The sequence below is a fragment of the Lathyrus oleraceus genome, chromosome 4, assembly GCF_024323335.1.
Source record: "Lathyrus oleraceus cultivar Zhongwan6 chromosome 4, CAAS_Psat_ZW6_1.0, whole genome shotgun sequence".
NCBI lineage: Eukaryota > Viridiplantae > Streptophyta > Magnoliopsida > Fabales > Fabaceae > Lathyrus > Lathyrus oleraceus.
Window position 1 is genome coordinate 246,444,530 of NC_066582.1, and position 18,406 is coordinate 246,462,935.

Here is an 18,406-nt window from a genome sequence, read left to right on the forward strand (position 1 = left end):
ACTGCTGAAGATGAAGTTTGGAACAAGCTAATCGAGGTATTATTTACTATAATTGTTTTACCAAATTATTTTTATTTGGTTTGACTCATAATTTTTTTTAGTGATGCTTGTTTGGTTTATTATGGTGTAGACAAAATCCAAAGCTGCTGAATGAAAAAACAAGCCAATTTTATTTTATGATAAATTGGCCATTTTTTTTGAAAAAGATCGAACAATAGGAGAGCATGATGATACAACGACTGAAATGAGAGCAAAAAAGACTGCAAATGTTAAAAAAAGTTGTGGCACAACCATTGAAGAAATAGATCACCTAGTTTAAACCAATTAAGTTATTTTGGAGGGATTTGATGATGATGAACACCATTCCAATATTTCTCCTACAAGACCTTCTGTTACCAATTCTCAAGATGCATCATTATCTAGGACTAAGAAGGGAGTAAAGAAGGTTATTAAAGATGATACAAGCATGTTGAAATTTTTAAAATTTTCAAAAAAATGGTTGACGTGTTTGAAATGAACACAATGAAGTTGGTCAAACTGAATAAGAATGTTAATGGTGGAGATATTTGGGCTGAATTGGTCGAGATTGGCGTTGAACAAAGTTCTTTGCTTCTTCTATACATGTACCTTGTTAAGAATACGTATTGAAGGCGTTTAATGAAATTCCAATCGATAAACATAAAAAAAAATGTTTCATCTCATTGTTTCATATTATCCTTTTTATTAATGGTAACATATTTATTTATCAGTTTTATGTAGTTTCTTTTATCTTTTAACGAATGTAATTTATTATAGTGAAAAGGAGAGCTTCTGATTCTAAAAAGTGTAGTGTAAGTGAAAGTCATGAAAATGAATAATAAGCTAAGAAGCGTGACGCAATTACCCACTCCATCCATTTATGCAATGTTGTAGTTGAAAAAAGAAGAAAAAGAAAACACAAAAAGCATCCAGAAAATTTGATATTATTATGGCTACTTTGCTATGGACACCTTCCAATTCCCTCAATCTCAATCTCAACGGAAAACAATCTCCTCTTAAACTAAACGCAAACCCCTCTCTTCATTTCAACCGTCGTTTTCGTCGTTTCAACACCGCAATCTCTTGCAATTCTACTAATCACAACGACGCTCATACAAAACCACAATCTCAATCTCAAGCTATTCAACTTTACTCCCAAGTCGAAAGGTTCTTTCTCTTTGACCTAATGATTTAGGGTATTCATAATAAAACTAATTTGTTTTAAATTTTATAACTTGTAATTTGTGGTTTATGGATTTCTTTGCAGATTAGTTACTACTTCTGCTAGACAATCACAGGATGCATGGGGTTCAGCAGACTGGACTGAAGTCGAGGTAGCTATATACTATTACTACCAATCATGTATACAATTAGTTTATGCATCCACCACTTTTAGGATAATCGCTTAATTAGCCTGTTTTATCCAAACAGGATCGGTAACCACTTATTCAATAAGTCTATATTATATGGGACTTATTTGCATTTGGATGTCTGTCTTGAAGCTATTTGCATTATCAGCATTTGTTTTCTTTGTAAAAATAGAATTTTGAGTGGATAAGGGGATAAGTTCAACACACATTGTTTCCTTTGGGATATCTTGACGAACTTATTATTAAAGTAAGCTCAAACAACTTATGAGATAGTCATCAAATGTGAGATGATTCTATCTTTTTGAGAGCGTGTCACTCACTCACTGACTTTTCTATTCACAAATAATTTCAGGGATCATGGATTCTCAAACCCAAAAGCTCCAAACCCAATTTTGTTGTACATTTTGTGGGAGGTATATTTGTAGGAGCTGCACCTCAGCTTACCTACCGCTGGTTCCTTGAGCGCCTAGCAGAAAAGTAAGTCCATGTGGTATGATTATTACTTGTGTGCTTATTGAAGGCTTTTTTTTTCCTTTTCTTTTTTAAATGCATATATTGATTTGTTAGAGTAGAATCTTTGAATGAACACTGAACTTTGTTCTAGGAAATATTTCATATCAGGATCATTTGAGTCTCATATATCTAGGATCTGTAGTTGAAAAAATAGCTAACTTTAAAACCATTTGTTACTAGGGGTGTATTGGTCATTGCAACTCCATATGCCAGTGGGTTTGATCACTTCTTCATTGCAGATGAAGTGCAGTTTAAATTTGACCGGTGCTACCGCACACTACAAGAAACAGTAAGCCTCATCTCATTATCCAAGGGATGGCTTCTTTGTTTTTTTTAATTTTCAAACAATTCATTAGAAGTACTCATTGTTTCAGGTCAAAGAGCTTCCTATTTTTGGTGTTGGCCATTCTCTGGGATCGCTTGTCCACCTCCTGATTGGTATATTGATAATCTTCTGTTACACTTGATTGTAAAAAGTAAATTGATTTGTAGATACTGAATTGCATTTGCTATTTAACCAGGGTCAAGATATGCAGTGCAAAGATCTGGAAATGTTCTCATGGCATTCAATAACAAGGTATTCATCCAGCAATCAACGAAATATAGGAAGAAGGATGAGATGTATATGACTGAAAATAAATCAGATTTGAATAAGATAATTCAGAACTTTCTGATTTAAACTTATTCATGTTGTCATTCATAATTCCTATCAAATTCTTACACATATTCTCTGAGAGTTTCCTATGTAAGAATCCTCTCTGTAATCTAATCATGATTGACTAAATTTCTTTTCATTGATACAGGAAGCTAGTTCGGCTATCCCCTTGTTCTCTCCAGTTCTTGTTCCAATGGCTCAAAGCTTTGGTCCACTTCTATCAGATATTTTTTCTTCGCCAACTCTACGAGCAGGGGTCAGTATTGCTACATAAATATCTTGCCTGGGAATGGAGGAAGACACCTATTAATATTTTCTAAGAGAAATATTAACAACCTCTCTTGAGGTATATGAAATAGAGTTTGGCTCCTTTTCTGTTTAATGTCATATTACAATAACCTTCCCTTCAGGTTGACCGAAAAAATTAAATATCCAAGTGATCTTTTTTCTTTTCAAATCTTTCTTGTATATTTGGATACACTAAAACCATTTCCACTCAAACTATACCTTGATTAAGGTATTACTGTATTTATGTCAAATACTGAGACCTTTTTAAGTAAAACGTTCATGCAGTAAACACATTACATTTTCTTTAAAAAATGAAACATTATTATATCTCTTGCATTGTTTTTTCTTGCAAAGCCCTTTGAAAGGTAGAGTAAGAAATTCAATTGCAGAGCTGTACCATCTAATTGAAAGATGAAATTAACTAGGATTTCATAAGGGAGGTTGTTGTTATATGATTTTAAAGACTAAGAGTCAAGTGCTATGTCAAAAACATGAGTCTTTATCATTTGACCATGTCTCAATAGAGCTGACTATAATTTCCGTCGAGTGAAAATCAACCATCACAGAAATTGCATGAAAGAAATTAACAATCTTTCATGGGTGGGAAAGTTGTTGCAGTCAGAGAGTCAGTTACAGCATTGGATACAATATGGGTGGTCTTCCATTTGACCATATATCAGAAAAATGATTTAAATTTGCTTGTTCTTTCATATCTAGGAGAAAATTTGTTGTTGATTTAGATATTGTTTTCCAACACTAACAAGTACCAATACTACTTTGCACAGTATTTATTTTACTTTACATGACCAATCCTAGATTCATAAAATACTTGCAGGCGGAGATGACTTTGAAACAATTAGGAAATGTTAGCCCTCCCATTATGAAACAGGTTCTTCCTTTAGTTGAGCAGCTGCTTCCCCTGTATATGGATTTAGCCAAGGGAAGAGAAGATTTTACTCCAAAGCCTGAGGAGACCCGTCGACTAGTATGTGACATTTCTGATTACTACTATTATTCCAGCAATTTTATCCTTGTAATGTGAAGGGTTTGTTTTATCAATCGCATTTTCATAATCTGTCAGCATTTCATTTAAGTTCTACGTCCACGAGCATATTTATTTGTTTAGACTCAAGAGTAAGAGTACATTTTGTTTGGATTCTATTCCTATGTTCTAATTAACATGAATGTTGCAACCATGGTTTTAAATTGCGGTTGCGGATGCGGTTGCGGTTGCAGTCACTGCGGATGTGGCTATTGCGATGCAGATTGCGGTCGTTACAACTTGAATTTATTTTTTATCCATATAAAATAGTATACTTTATTATTTATATTAGGTTTCACATATCTTCCATTTCCTCTCTAAATATATATATATATATATATATATATATATATATATATATATATTTGAATTTCTCTGATCCTTTTAAAAGATACCTTTAATCTATGATATAAATAGGAAGGAAGGTATACTAAGTAATTTTTTCAAGTAATTCGTAATATGTTGCAGGCTAATGCGGTCTGGTGCGGGTAAATGCGGTCGTTGCGGCGTTATGATGCGGTTTTTAGTGTGATTTACAATCACACCGCAATTGCGGCCTGATGCGGATGTGGACACTACCGCAACCGCAATATTGCAGCCGCATCAGGTGATGTGGTCCGCAATTTAAAACCATGGTTGCAACTAGTTTCTTTGACTGCATCTTTAACTTAACGTCGTCTTAAGTCTAGTTTCTTTATATTTTTTAGTTATCCCCTCCCTCCCTTCTCTCTCTCTAGAGAGAGAGAAAGAGCCCCTCTTCTCAGCAATATTATAATACTTCACAGCTAATTTTCAAGATCCCTTTTATGATTACCCCTTATATAATACAGTGCTTATTCTAATACTCTTCTTTTCTCTCACTTTCAATACATCCCACATGTGCTTACCCTCCCCCAATTAACATCGAGTCAGTTAATAAAAGTGGGACTAACACTGTTTAATTAGCTATAACCAAGAATGTTTTTTCCATGGTGTTCTTGGATATATGTGTATGGAGCAACAACCTTGGTTTGTTTACCCAGAGGAGCTAGGCTGGGATCGCTAGTTGAAATGATCCTTTCGATTAAACAACTCCTTAAGTGGAACTTGGTATGACACTAAATGAAGCTTATCATTCAGTTTCATGCTGGCATACTTCATTTGGTCGTTGTATATATCTAGTAGTTAATGTGCATGATACAATTATAGGTAATGACTATGATAATGTCTATTGAAATTTTTTTCTTCTTTTTCAATCACTTATAGACCACCTAAGACTTGGGTAAACTCAAATACTTTTTTCTGGCATTAAAGCAGCTCAACCTAGGAATGGTTTTGATTTCATAGAGAAACTATGTTTTTTTATTAGAAGAAACAAGTATGATGAACTAAAAACTTATTGACAAATTACCGCATGATGAAGGGGAACCATATTCACGTCATAGCATGTAAGGGTAGTTAGAAACTAAATTAACAACAACCAGACCATATATTTCCTTTGCAGTTAGTATGGTGAGTTAGTTTGTCAATCTCCACGTGTTGTTGACCTTTGGAATACAATAATAAACCACTTTACATGCACTTCAATGTAGACCAACTTCTCAATAAGTGGCGAGTCTAATGGTAACCTTATATCTTTAAGGGGAATTTTTTTCCTTAATTTAATGCAAAGGCCAAGTATAATGCAAATATTGCAATGTTCACTTGTGAACATGAATGGACAAAACAGTACTTCGTGTGTTGGATTTGGAAATATTGATCATATGAATCTATAATGAAATAATCTATGTCAATTTCAATCTTTCACGAGCAGATAAAAAATAGACAAATTGATTGTCACTTTTATCTGGGAAAAAGTTCACTCCAAGAAAATCATTATTTTGTTAATAAACTTGTAGGTAGCCTTGCAAAGCCTCTTCTTAGATCTTAGAAGTCTGTGAAGCCTCTTCATTTGTAAAAAGCTTTGTACAGGTTATTTGTATGCTCTAGTGTTAGGGAGTACTGGAAAGTATCTTTATGGAGTAAAAGTATTTTCTATTTAGGAGTTGTATATGGTTCTATATTTTGCACATAACTATGATTTGACTTGTAATGTTTTCCAGAATTCCTTACTTATATTTTTCTATACATATAATTAATCACACAGATGATTTCCTAAAACAATTCAGAATCCTTTGATCATCTCAACTCTCAATTTATTTATTTATTTATTGAGTTTCGTTCTTGCTTTTGCTTATAACTTTATCATATATTATTCTTGAATTCTTCAGATAAAATCATACTATGGTGTATCCAGAAATCTTCTCATCAAATTCAATGATGATTCAATAGACGACACCTCAACGTTAGCACAAGTGCTCAGTTCCGAAGCAGCCATAAGCTCTGTACTAGACATGTCAATACGCAAGTTGCCAGGAGATCATGTTCTTCCATTGCAGCAGGTACTTTTAGTAGATTTAAATTAAATTGTAATGGGGCTATTATCCGTAATTATTATTACTACACACCTTGCAGGCACTCCCAGATGTTCCACCAGCAATGGCTAATGCAGTTAATCGTGGAAGTGAGCTTTTGTCGAATCTTACCTTAGGAACACCATGGGAGACAGTTGCCAAAGAAGTAGGGAACACACTAGGCATGGATTCAACAAACATCCTTCGCGCACAAGTATCAAAGGAGATGGATATTCTCGTGGATGTGATCTCATCTTGGATAGCTTCCAATGCAGGGCCTAAATTTCTGAGGCCATGATTTCATTTACATATGAAAGCAGAAAGAGATGCTTTGTAGAAATATATAGAAAGAATCAAAGTTGGCGTTAATCATACAAGTAAAGCAAATAGGTCACTGTCAATCACACATTGCTGTAAAAAATGATCAACGTTTTCACAGAAATAGTTGTAACATTGAAAATATTGGTTCTGTATAAAGTCGATTGACTTATGATTGATATCTTAGCCACCTTCATTGCATCATTTTTATCTCAACCCACGACATCATCACCCATTTTCTCATGTTGTGTTTTCTTTTACCTCGTATATTGTTCAATCAAGTATACTATTAACATACTGTTCACCATGTGTCAATGTTCATCGGAGCAATGTTCATCGGCAATGTTGTTTATCTTGTTCAACAATAAAAAAATATCCACAACAATTTAACATGTCTAAGGATATGTCTAAATAAATTGGGTTACTTTTCTCATTCCATGGGGTGAGGGGAACAACATTGGAAACTCGATTTTGCCCTTTCAATAGTCTGAGATGTATTTTCAGACGTATTTAATATACACATAGAAGGTGTGATAAGTCACACCCTGTTTTATGTCAAAAGTTAATTCAGAGATGCGTCAAAAGTTAATTCAGAGATGCACCTTTGAAATCACCATTGTATGGTGATTTATGTTGTTTGAGCCACTCTTATTAAATAAATTATAATTTCGGAGATGCACTTTTGAAAAGGAGAAGAACGATGTGTCCTTATGATCCTCTCTATAAATCAAATACTCTGCCAGGTTTTTTGCAATGTTGTTAAATGATATGCTAATTGTTAAACACAGCGGTCACAAAGAGTCATGTAAGTCCATGGAGGATGGTGTAAGACCTTCTCTTAAGACATATTTCACGTTTAAGGATAATTTTTCTCAATGTAGTTGGCACATCCCCTCTCTTAGATAACCACTCCAAGAGTGCAGACGATAGAGCCCAATGACATCCACCCTGAACTAGGTCGACCCTAAGGGCAGCGACATGAACCTTATCTTTGGTTTGGGCGGTTCCTAGTGATGTAAAAGAACAACATTAACTCTTCTCAATCAGAGCTAGTAACTGTGAAATTTCAACTTAGAATACAAAGTTTAAAGAGCACATTGGACACCTCAACGCAAAGAGGCATTTCTCCTGAAAGATAGTTGTGGGGGGTTCTCATATCCTAAAATTGACGACACATTGTAGTTGCTGTGACGCAGACTTACCGTCGATTGGTGGACATCATCAACGATCACGAGGCAGGCAAATTCTAAATCGCCCGCGGGGCGAACAAATTTTAAGTTGTAGGGACGAAGTGCAAGCTATGATGCAACAACAGTTCTGTAAAACCCCAATTTTGACCCTAAGATCCCTCATGAAAATCCATCATAAGCATTAGCATTGGGATCATGTCTTGGCATCCTCTTTACCCCTCTTTCATTGGGTTTATTTTGGGAGAGATCAAAAAGCACTTTGTGATTATATCATACTTGTATATAATCATTTTACTAACTAAAATACCAAAAATATGTCTTTGTGTTTAACTAACACTTTTGTAGGTAGGGCATTGATCTCATTTGATTCATCAAGTTCACATCTAGGGTTTGAGACCCTCATGAACAAAGAGAACAACCACGAATTGATCCAAGAATGATTATGAACATCATATATGAGTCCCAATGATATCTACATGTTATATTGATCAAGTTTTCTTCAAGAGTTTGTGGGTGATTTGCCTTGGAAACCCTAGTTTGACTGGGTATCTTGAGTAACTTCTCCAACAAGCTATCTCACCAATTGATCAAATTTCTCAAGGGACACTTCAAAATTTATCACCTTATACATATATGATCTACCATGAGTCAAGAAAGTCAAGAGATTTGGAAATTAGCAAGTTGGTTGATGGTGGTTGGCCAGATGGATTCATCTGATCAAAACTGGGTCTCCCTAGACCCTATCTCCTACAATTTTCACCATATGAAAATTATTCCAATTGCTCTAAATGACATTCCAAACAACTTTCATGTTGAGACCTAGAGCTAGTTTTGCTTGGAAAAACATTTTCTATGTTGAAACATTATAGGTCATTTTGTCTAAACCCTAATTTGAAAGTCAACTTCCCAATGCCATAACTTGATCAATTTTTATGAGATGAAAGATTTCCAAGTTGCACAATCAAATTCAATGTGTATAATTCAACTTTGATGTTTGGAGTGGGAGCTAATTCAACATTTTTGAGCATGTGATATGAGGTTACATTATAGGTCACTTTTGACCTATACCATTGATCAAGTGATTTTTCCAAACTTAAAAAATGCATAACTCTATCATTTCAAATCCAAATGACATGAATTGGTGACCATTTTGAAGGTATTTGAGAGATATACAACTTTTATGAAGATACTTTTCTCATTTGAAGCTCCTATAAAAAGTTAAGCAAGGTGGAATATTGAGACATATGGCTTGACACTTAGAAAAATTTTGATATGTAAAATTTTTCAAACTTCCACTCAAATTTATCCAAGTTCCAAGCTCCAAATAAAAAAGTGTTGAACATGAAAGTTGTTCCTCTTGATCTCACCTTTCCAAAGAGCTCAAATTCATTCATTTTGGACAAGAAATGCATAGGCTGCACATGGCTTAAACAGGGTGGCATCACTTGGCATGGATCAAACTTCAAACATCAATGTGCATTTGCCTTGCAATCCAAGCTTACTTCAGAGCATCTGATGTTCATTTTTGGACCTCTAGCAATCATTTCATGGGCCTATGCGATCCCATGCACCATTACATCATCATTTGCCAAAATTGGAAAGTGAATGAGAGTGTGCAATTATCAACTGTTTTGGCTATAAATAGAGCTTCAATTGCTCAGAAATTCACACACAATCGCGCCAGCTTTGATCCCCCATTTCAAACCCTCAACTCTCAAAGGATAAGCCTGAAAAATTCTCTTGAATTTGAGCTTGAATCTCCACTGTTTTGGAATTCAATTCTCAAGGAATCCATAGCTTTTTAACCATTCAATCCTCTTCCTGCAAGCAAGTGGAGTGAGATCAAGCACAAGCAAGAGCAAGATCATTTGAATTCATACCTTCATTGAAGGTATTTTCCAGAAATTTTAAACTCTTCGGTTCTCTCAAATTCTTGCTCAATTCTATTGATTCTTTGGTTGTCTGAAGTCCTACCAATGTAGACAAGAAGTTTGAGTTGCTTTGAGGTCAAATCGAAGCAACTCAGTTAATGTACCTCAAATTTCAATTTCATGTATCTCTCAATATACTTGGAATTGGAGTGAGTGGATGTCAAATTCGAGCTCAGTGCCATTTTTTCTTCAAGATCATGTCCTTGTTTTTCATTATGGTGATGGTTCATGGTGGACCAGTCCGGTGAGATCCACCGGAGAAGATGACCGGAGCTCTGGCTCCGGCGATGACTTGGCAAGGCTTTGAACCATATGATCCGTCCCTCACGTTTTAATCTTGATGGTTGGTGTTGATTACCCAAGTTGCAGGGCGCTGACTAAGGTCCATGGTGGATAGCACGCTAGGGACCATCAGATCTGCCACCTCAATTAATGAGGGAGATCTGATGGTCCACATATTTTTGATTTTCTGAATTTTTATTTTAATTACATTTTCTTCAATAATTCATATTAAATTCAATATTAATCCAAAAAATATGGGACTTTCACTGAAAATTTTCAAATGTTTTTCTCTTTCATATTTTGAATTAAAATTATTTTTTGGATCATTATTAATACTTTTCATGAACTAATTGATTTTGCATTTGTTTTTAATTGTTTAAAAATATTTTTAAATGTCCAAAAATTATGAAATTTTTTCTCCAAGGTCCTTTGACCTTGTTTGACATATGATAAATCTCATGGCCATTTCTTTGGTGTTTTGATGAGATTTTAGGAATTGACAAAACATTTTTGATTTAAATGCATTATTTTATTATTTTTAATTGAATAAATACCAATTAAATTTTGTTGACCATTTGTATTGACTTGTATGAGTTTGCTTATTGTTGTTGGGCCTTCGTCAAAGTTGATTTGACTTTGTCAAGTTAATATCATTGGATTTAGGGGATTGATGGAATGTACATTCCATCTCCCAAAATGAATGAATGATATTAATTTGGTAAAAGTCCTCCTTTGACAAATTTGTGATTTCATCCATCCCCTTCCCACTTCATCTCATTCCTCTTCTTAATTCATTTATTCCATTTGGCCTATGACATCTCAAAATCCTAATGCTAGTTGATTGAAAAATTGACATGAGTATGGATGAGATTAGGCCACACCTTTTGCATATTCTTTTTTTGTGTGTGGTATGTTTCATGAGCATAGTCCATTATACTATGTCTCTAACATGCATTAACACCAAAATTCTATTGCCCGACCTCAAATAGTTGTGACTTCTACATAAGTCCAATTACGATTGCTTAACATAGCGCTAAATTTGTGACATAAAAGGCATAAGCATTCTAGTTAGTGAGATTGTAAGTCTCCCCTCTTTCATGGTATTGTGTGGAAACTTGACCTTCTTTCCTTCCTTTGGAAGATGTTTTGGCTCAAGGATCCATGCTTGTGATAAGTGGGTTGAGTGTTCTCCAAAGAATGTCTTGAAAAGCAAAAGTAAAACAAAATTAACTCCTAACCTACTAACTACTAACTTTTAACTTCAAGCTTTTACTTTAATGCAATTTACTTTTAGCACTTTATTTCATTTGCCATTGTTCATATCATCCTAATTATTTATGTTAATGCAATTTTCACTTTGTCCATTTGGACCATATTGTGTGATATATTTTGTTTGTGTATACTTTGTTTGTTTGTGTGGTCTTTGACCATTAATGTACATAATAATAACAAAAGAACCCTAAAAAACTTTTGAGTGGATTGTTGGCTTGATCTTGGACAAATGGACTTAGAATCTAGGCAACCTTCCTATGCTAACGGACTTGGCCAATGCCAATTTGTTGAAGAACCAAGTGCTTGCAATTTGAACTTCATTTGATACACCTTTGAAGATCTCTCTAGGATTCATCTGCAACATGATCATTGTGAAGCTGTTATTTTGAACCTGTGAATTGTGGAATTCATCTGTGGTATGGGCTATTTTTGAAGGAGATCATGGAATGGATAAGCTTGGATGATGCCATCTTTATTTGATGCCTTACTCTTCAAGATAATATAATTGTGCATTTGTGTGTTGCTTGATTCTAAAAGTCCAAGGGAATTCTGGGTTTCTATTGACATTTTTGTCTATTAGATTGTTACCCACTTGGTCAGATCTTTTCAACTCTAAACTTTTAAAGTTTTGTGCATAGGGTAGTCTCTTCATCTTCTCCCTATTTATTTAATTTCAAAATCTCTCCCTCCATTTTCAAAATCTTCTTTGTGTGAACTACTTTTGTTCTAAACTTTGACCATTTTTTGTTGCAAAAAGATAGAAACTTTGGCCTTATGCCATTGCATTTTCAAACTCACTTTCTTAAATCAAACTTGTAAATAAACATAACTATACTTGACTTAAACTTTCAAAAAGCCAAAAAGAACTAACTCATTCAAATCATTTTAGGCCTTTGTGCCTTTCAAACTTAAATTTTATTAAAATCAATGCATCCATTTTGAAATTTGTATCACGAACTACGAGGTTTTGATCCCTCATTTTTATGTTGGTACGTAGGCATAAGACCAAAGGTCTTGTCAAACACAAAAATATAATTAATGAATTCTTTCTCATCCCCCCATTCTATTTGTTTGTAAACATCACTTTGTACAAAATACATATGCACACAAAAAGGGCTCCCTAGGAGTACCTAGGACACTTTGGGTGCTAACACCTTTCCTTTGTGTAACCAACCCCCTTACCTGTGATCTCTGACTTTTATTAGTTTTTATTTGAAAACTTCTTACTTTTTGGGTTTTGTTCGTACTTTTTCCCTTTTCCCTTGGAAACAATAAAAGCGCGGTGGCGACTCTTGTTAATTGATTTCTAGCTTGTCAATAGCTTGATGATCATGAATTTCCCGCTACAGAAACTAAGTGGTGACTCTGCTGGGGAGTAGTCTCCAGTGGGTTTAGCCTACTTTTTTGTGTGAATATATTTGTATATATGTGATGTTTGTATATATGTATGCGTGATATAATCTGCTTGTTGTGCTTGGTGATATCTGAGTGGTGAGATAAGTTCTAACCTGAACTTGAGTGCAATTAAGATAGGAGGATGGTATAGTCATGTTCGACTTGTGTGGAGTAGTCCCTAACAAGTTGGCTTGAGATCCATCTGCTTAGTGGAGACTCCTATGGATTTGAAAATATCACACACGTATTTGTGGTTAGGCATTACTATTTCTAATTGGGTCTGAGAAGCTGGGGACTTTAGAACATTTAACCCATCTTGGCCTATTTAGGACGTAGTGCGGAAACTGTTTAGGTGCAGACTTAATAACAGTTGTTACGTGATACTACACTCAGACGAGTTTCTCGAGAATATTATGGGTCGATGAGTCAGTCATCTTAACCTGTAATATCCGATAGATGGAATTAAGACTCTGGGAACTTTTTAGAACATAATCTACAGGTTTTTATCCTTAGTTCACTCCTTTGGGATGGTTCTTACCCAAACTTCATGCTCGTGACTTACAACAAACCCTTGATTCTTGGTTGATCCAATTAAGTCTTGTAAATATCAATGGAACTTGGGTGTTGATAAGGTGTAAACCATAATCCACCAAAATGGATGATTGATCTTGACAATGACTTGATTCATCCCTTGACCTTTGTTTGCCTTGTGCGTGATCCCTTATTTGTGATTGTTGCATTCATTCATTCATGTGCATCATAACATTCATCACACGAAAATTTCAAGGAACTAAGGTATCATTTGCAAATATTTTCAGACCATGGATTGTGGACGAAGGAACACTAAGAAGTACAGTTTCAGATGTCCCAACTTGAAAAAGTTAAGGAAGCTAGCATCTTTTGTATTAGATCCCTTGGACTTCAAACAACGTCATGGAAAGCTTTTGTCCATCTTGTCTGCTGATATGGTTGAAGGACTCTTGAGTGTATTGGTGCAGTTCTATGATCCTCTCTACCATTGTTTCACTTTCCCAGATTTTCAGCTTGTGCCTACATTGGAGGAGTATTCTCATCTTTTGGGGATACCTGTTTCTAGTAGAGTGCCTTTTAGTGGATTGGAGGAGATTCCCCGATCTAGTATTATTGTTGAAGCTCTTCACTTGAAGAAGTCTGAGATAGAGGCTCATTGGGTGAAGAAAGGAGGGTTATTTGGGTTGCCATCTGTTTTCCTCATCAAGGAAGCTACTACTTTTCCTCAAGCTGGTAGTGTGGACGCTTTTGAAGCTATCTTTGTGTTGCTCATTTATGGATTAGCTTTGTTCCCTAACATTGACGATTTTGTTGATGTTAACGCCATTAGACTTTTCTTAATTGGGAATCCTGTGCCTACTTTGTTGGGAGACATGTATTTCTCTTTGCATCTAAGGAATTCTAAGGGTGGTGGAATGATTGTTTGTTGCATTCCTCTTCTATACAAGTGGTTTATTTCGCACTTGCCTCAGACATCTGCTTTTGTGGAGAACAAACAATATCTAAGGTGGTCTCAGAGACTTATGTCTCTCACTAATGATGATATAGTTTGGTATGATCCGTCCTTAAGCAGTTTGGAGATTATTGATAGTTGTGGTGAATTATCTAATGTGCCTCTGATTGGTATACAAGGAGGAATTAACTACAACCCTGCTTTGGCTCGTTGTCAACTTGGGTTCCCCTTGAGAGGCAAACCGAATAACATGTTATTATAAGGTCTTTTCTATCAAGAGGGTAAAGATCCCCAACATTTGAAGCAGAAGATTGTGCATGCTTGGCATAATGTGCATAGGAAAGGAAGATCCGAGCTTGGTCCATGCAATTGTGTAGCTTTGGAAGCTTACACTCTTTGGGTGAAGAAGAGAGCTATGGAGTTGAAGATACCTTATCCTTGTGAGAGACCTATGTCTATGGTTGTGGTTGAGCCATTAACTCTCCCTAACCAAGATGTAGAGGAGTTGGAAGACGCGCTCGTCAAGATGAAGCAAGAGAAGGATATGTGGGAAGAGCATTTCCGTGCTTTATGCAAGAAGCATGAAAAGTTGCAGTTGGAGTCTAAGGACAAAGATGCACTTATTGAGCTACTTGAAGACCGAGTGACGAAGAGACAGAGAGAGCCAGAAGTTTCATCTTCTAGCATGCCTCAGCCTTCCGTTGCTTGGAAGAAGATTGTTGACCAGCTTGTCCTCGAGAAGACTCAGATGAAGACTTCTTTTGAGACCGAGATCCGTCGCATTCGAAGGAAGTACGCGCCTTCAGCCAGATCTTCTGACATTGTTGTTAGGGATCCTTAGGATGACTAGTCTCCTTTTCTCTTGTATCTTTTTATTTTGGTTTCTGAAATTGTACTCAGTGTAATCCTTCCAATTATATAAATAAAAAGAGATTTTTGGTCATATCGAATTGTTGCAATTGCCATTTAAATATTATATATATTTGCAAATGATATAGTAAGTTCCTTGGAAATAAAAAAATAAATAATCAAGCATTGCATTTCATGCATCATTTGCATAAGCAGGTTTTTGCCAGGTGTCTGATTGGTATTTCTTCTATGCTTTAGCCAAGCTGACTTACCAGTACAATACCAGAGCCAATCATCTGAAAATTATGGAGCATCTAGAGCAAGAGAACAGAGAGCTGAAGGACGAAATCACCCGACTGACTGCCATGATGGAGTCAGTTCTTGCTGCTCAGAGTCAAGCTTCTCCAACGCCTGCAACTCCTCCTGCAAGGACTATTACTTTAGAAGTGGTTACCTCTACCGTGCCTGCTGCTACCGCCCACTTCGCGCCGAACTTACCTGCCGGATTCCCGTGGGGAATGCCGCCCAACTTTGTGCCAGAATGCTTTGCGCCTACCTTTGCTTCCATGCCGACATCTAGCCCGGTCATGTCCGTGCCACCTCCAGTTGTGCATACTTTGCCTCGCGTAGAGGATACCATCTATCATTCTGAGCCGTCTGAGGGTCCGGATGTTTATGAGAAGATAGACGAAATAAAAGACCAATTTCTTGAGTTGCGCAAGGAATTGAAGACGCTGAGAGGTAAAGATCTGTTTGGGAAGAGTGCTGCCGAATTATGCTTGGTACCCAATGTGAAAATCCCGGTGAAGTTCAAAGTGCCTGACTTTGAAAAATATAAGGGGAATTCTTGTCCGTTCAGTCATCTTGTGATGTATGCCCGCAAGATGTCAACTCAAACTGATAATGACCAATTGCTTATTCACTACTTCCAGGATAGCCTGACTGGTGCTGCACTCCGTTGGTATATGGGGTTGGATAGTGCAAGCATCCTCACTTTCAACGACTTGGGAGAGGCATTTGTGAAGCAATTGAAATATAATATGGACATGGCACTAGATAGAGACCAATTGAGGTTTATGTCTCAAAAAGACAAAGAGACATTCAAAGAGTATGTGCAAAGATGGAGGGAGTTGGCTGCCCAGATCACTCCTCCCTTGGAGGAGAAAGAGACGACAAAGATCTTCTTGAAAACCCTGAGTTCATTTTATTATGAACGCATGATCGCGAGTGCCCCCAATGATTTTACCGGAATGATAGACATGGGGATGAGACTTGAAGAAGGAGCCCGTGAAGGACATTTGTCAAGAGATGAGGCGTCAACGAGTAAGAGGTATGGTTGTAGTTTCAGTAAGAAGAAGGACAGTGCGACAAATGCAATTTCCAGTAGGAGGCAGAGGAGGCCTCAGATCAGAAGAAATCCACCACCCCGTCAACATCATCATCATCAAGTGTCATCAGTAATTCCAGTATTTTCTAATCAGCAAGCAACACCAATTCAACAACAACCACAACATCAACGTCAACAACAACAACTACAGCAAAGAACGAACACCTACAACCACAACAATACCAACAACAATCAGCATCAGCAGAACTTTGAGAGGAAGAATATCTCTTTTGACCCGATTCCTATGTCGTATGCAGAGCTGTATCCCTCGCTAGTTCTCAAGAACTTAATTCAACCGAGGAACCCACCGTAGATACCAGAACCACTTCCTTGGTGGTATAAACCTGAGCTTCGTTGTGCTTTTCATCGAGGAGCACCCGGACACGATATTGAAAATTGCTATCCATTGAAATATGAGGTTCAAAAGCTTATGAAGAGTGGTATGGCGTCCTTTGAGGACCGCGCGCCAAATGTAAAAGCAAACCCTTTGCTCACTCATGGGAACTCTTCAGTGAATATGGTGGACGGTTGTCCTGGAGAATTCAAGGTTTTTGATGTCTGGTTTATCCGAAGATCTTTGGTGAAGATGCACAAAGATATCTGTATGGTGAGTGACTGTGAACATGACCATGATGGTTGTGTTGTGCGTAGTGTGAACCCAAGAGGGTGTGATGTGGTGAAAAGGGACATCCAACGTATGATGGATGAAGGCATGATCCAGATTGTTCAATCCCGTCATGTAGATGACGACGTCAATGTCATAGTGTCCGTTTTCAAGCAACAAGAGTGGTTGATAATTCAGTATGATAGCAGCAATAGTAAGAATGTCAGTCAAAGTTCAGTATCGCCGTTGGTAATACGGTTAGCGGGCCCAGTCCCGTATGCATCTAATAAGGCTGTATCATACCAGTATAATGCTACAATGATGAAGAATGGTCAAGAGGCCTCGTTACCTACGACTAGCTCAGTAGTGAGCATTGCTGATGTTACGAAGGTGACCCGCAGTGGTCGAGTGTTTGGGCCGGTGGTCCCAGAGGAAACAATTGTTGGTAAGAAGGTGGAAGTACCTAATGTAGAACCAGTTGGCTGTTCAAAAGATAAGTGTGGTGAATCCAGCAATTTGAAAGCCAATGATGATGATGAGGTACTCCGATTGATAAAGAGGAGTGAATTTAATGTGGTTGAGAAGCTGCTCCAGACCCCCTCGAAGATTTCCGTGTTGTCTCTGCTTTTGAATTCTGAAGCGCACAGAGAAGCACTGTAGAGAGTTCTTGAACAAGCGTATGTAGAGCAAGATGTTACTGTGGATCAATTTGACCATATTGTGGCTAATATCACTTCATGCAATAATTTGAGCTTCTGTGACGAAGAACTCCCTGAGGAGGGAAGAAATCATAATCTGGCTTTGCATATTTCAATGAACTGTAAGGAATATACTTTGTCAAATGTGCTTGTTGACACCGGTTCGTCACTCAATGTGCTTCCGAAGTCAACTTTGTCAAAGTTATCTTACTAAGGAGCTCTCATGAGATATAGTGGAGTGATTGTCAAAGCCTTCGATGGCTCGCGCAAAACGGTTATTGGTGAAATAGACCTTCCAGTCAAGATAGGTCCGAGTGATTTTCAGATTACTTTCCAAGTAATGGATATCCACCCGGCCTACAGCTGCTTATTGGGAAGGCCATGGATTCACGAGGCAGGGGCTGTTACCTCCACTCTGCACCAGAAGCTCAAATTTGTCAAGAATGGCAAGCTAGTGATTGTGGGAGTAGAGAAGGCATTGTTGGTTAGCCATTTGTCATCTTTCTCGTATGTTGAAGCTGAGGATGAGGTCGAAACTCCGTTCCAAGCCTTATCTATTGCTGCTGAGAAGAGAGTTGGGGCACCTATGTCCTCGCTGAAAGATGCTTAGAAGATTGTTGAAGAACGAACTGTTGATCAATGGGGGCGCATGGTAGAGGTCTCCGACAACAAGCGCAAA

At 37.0% G+C, this 18,406-nt stretch overlaps 1 pseudogene; it reads left to right on the plus strand.

Moving 5' to 3' along the window:
- The first annotated feature begins 830 nt into the window (after positions 1 to 830).
- Positions 831 to 6,815, plus strand: LOC127074866 (uncharacterized; annotated as a pseudogene).
- Positions 6,816 to 18,406: the final 11,591 nt, after the last annotated feature.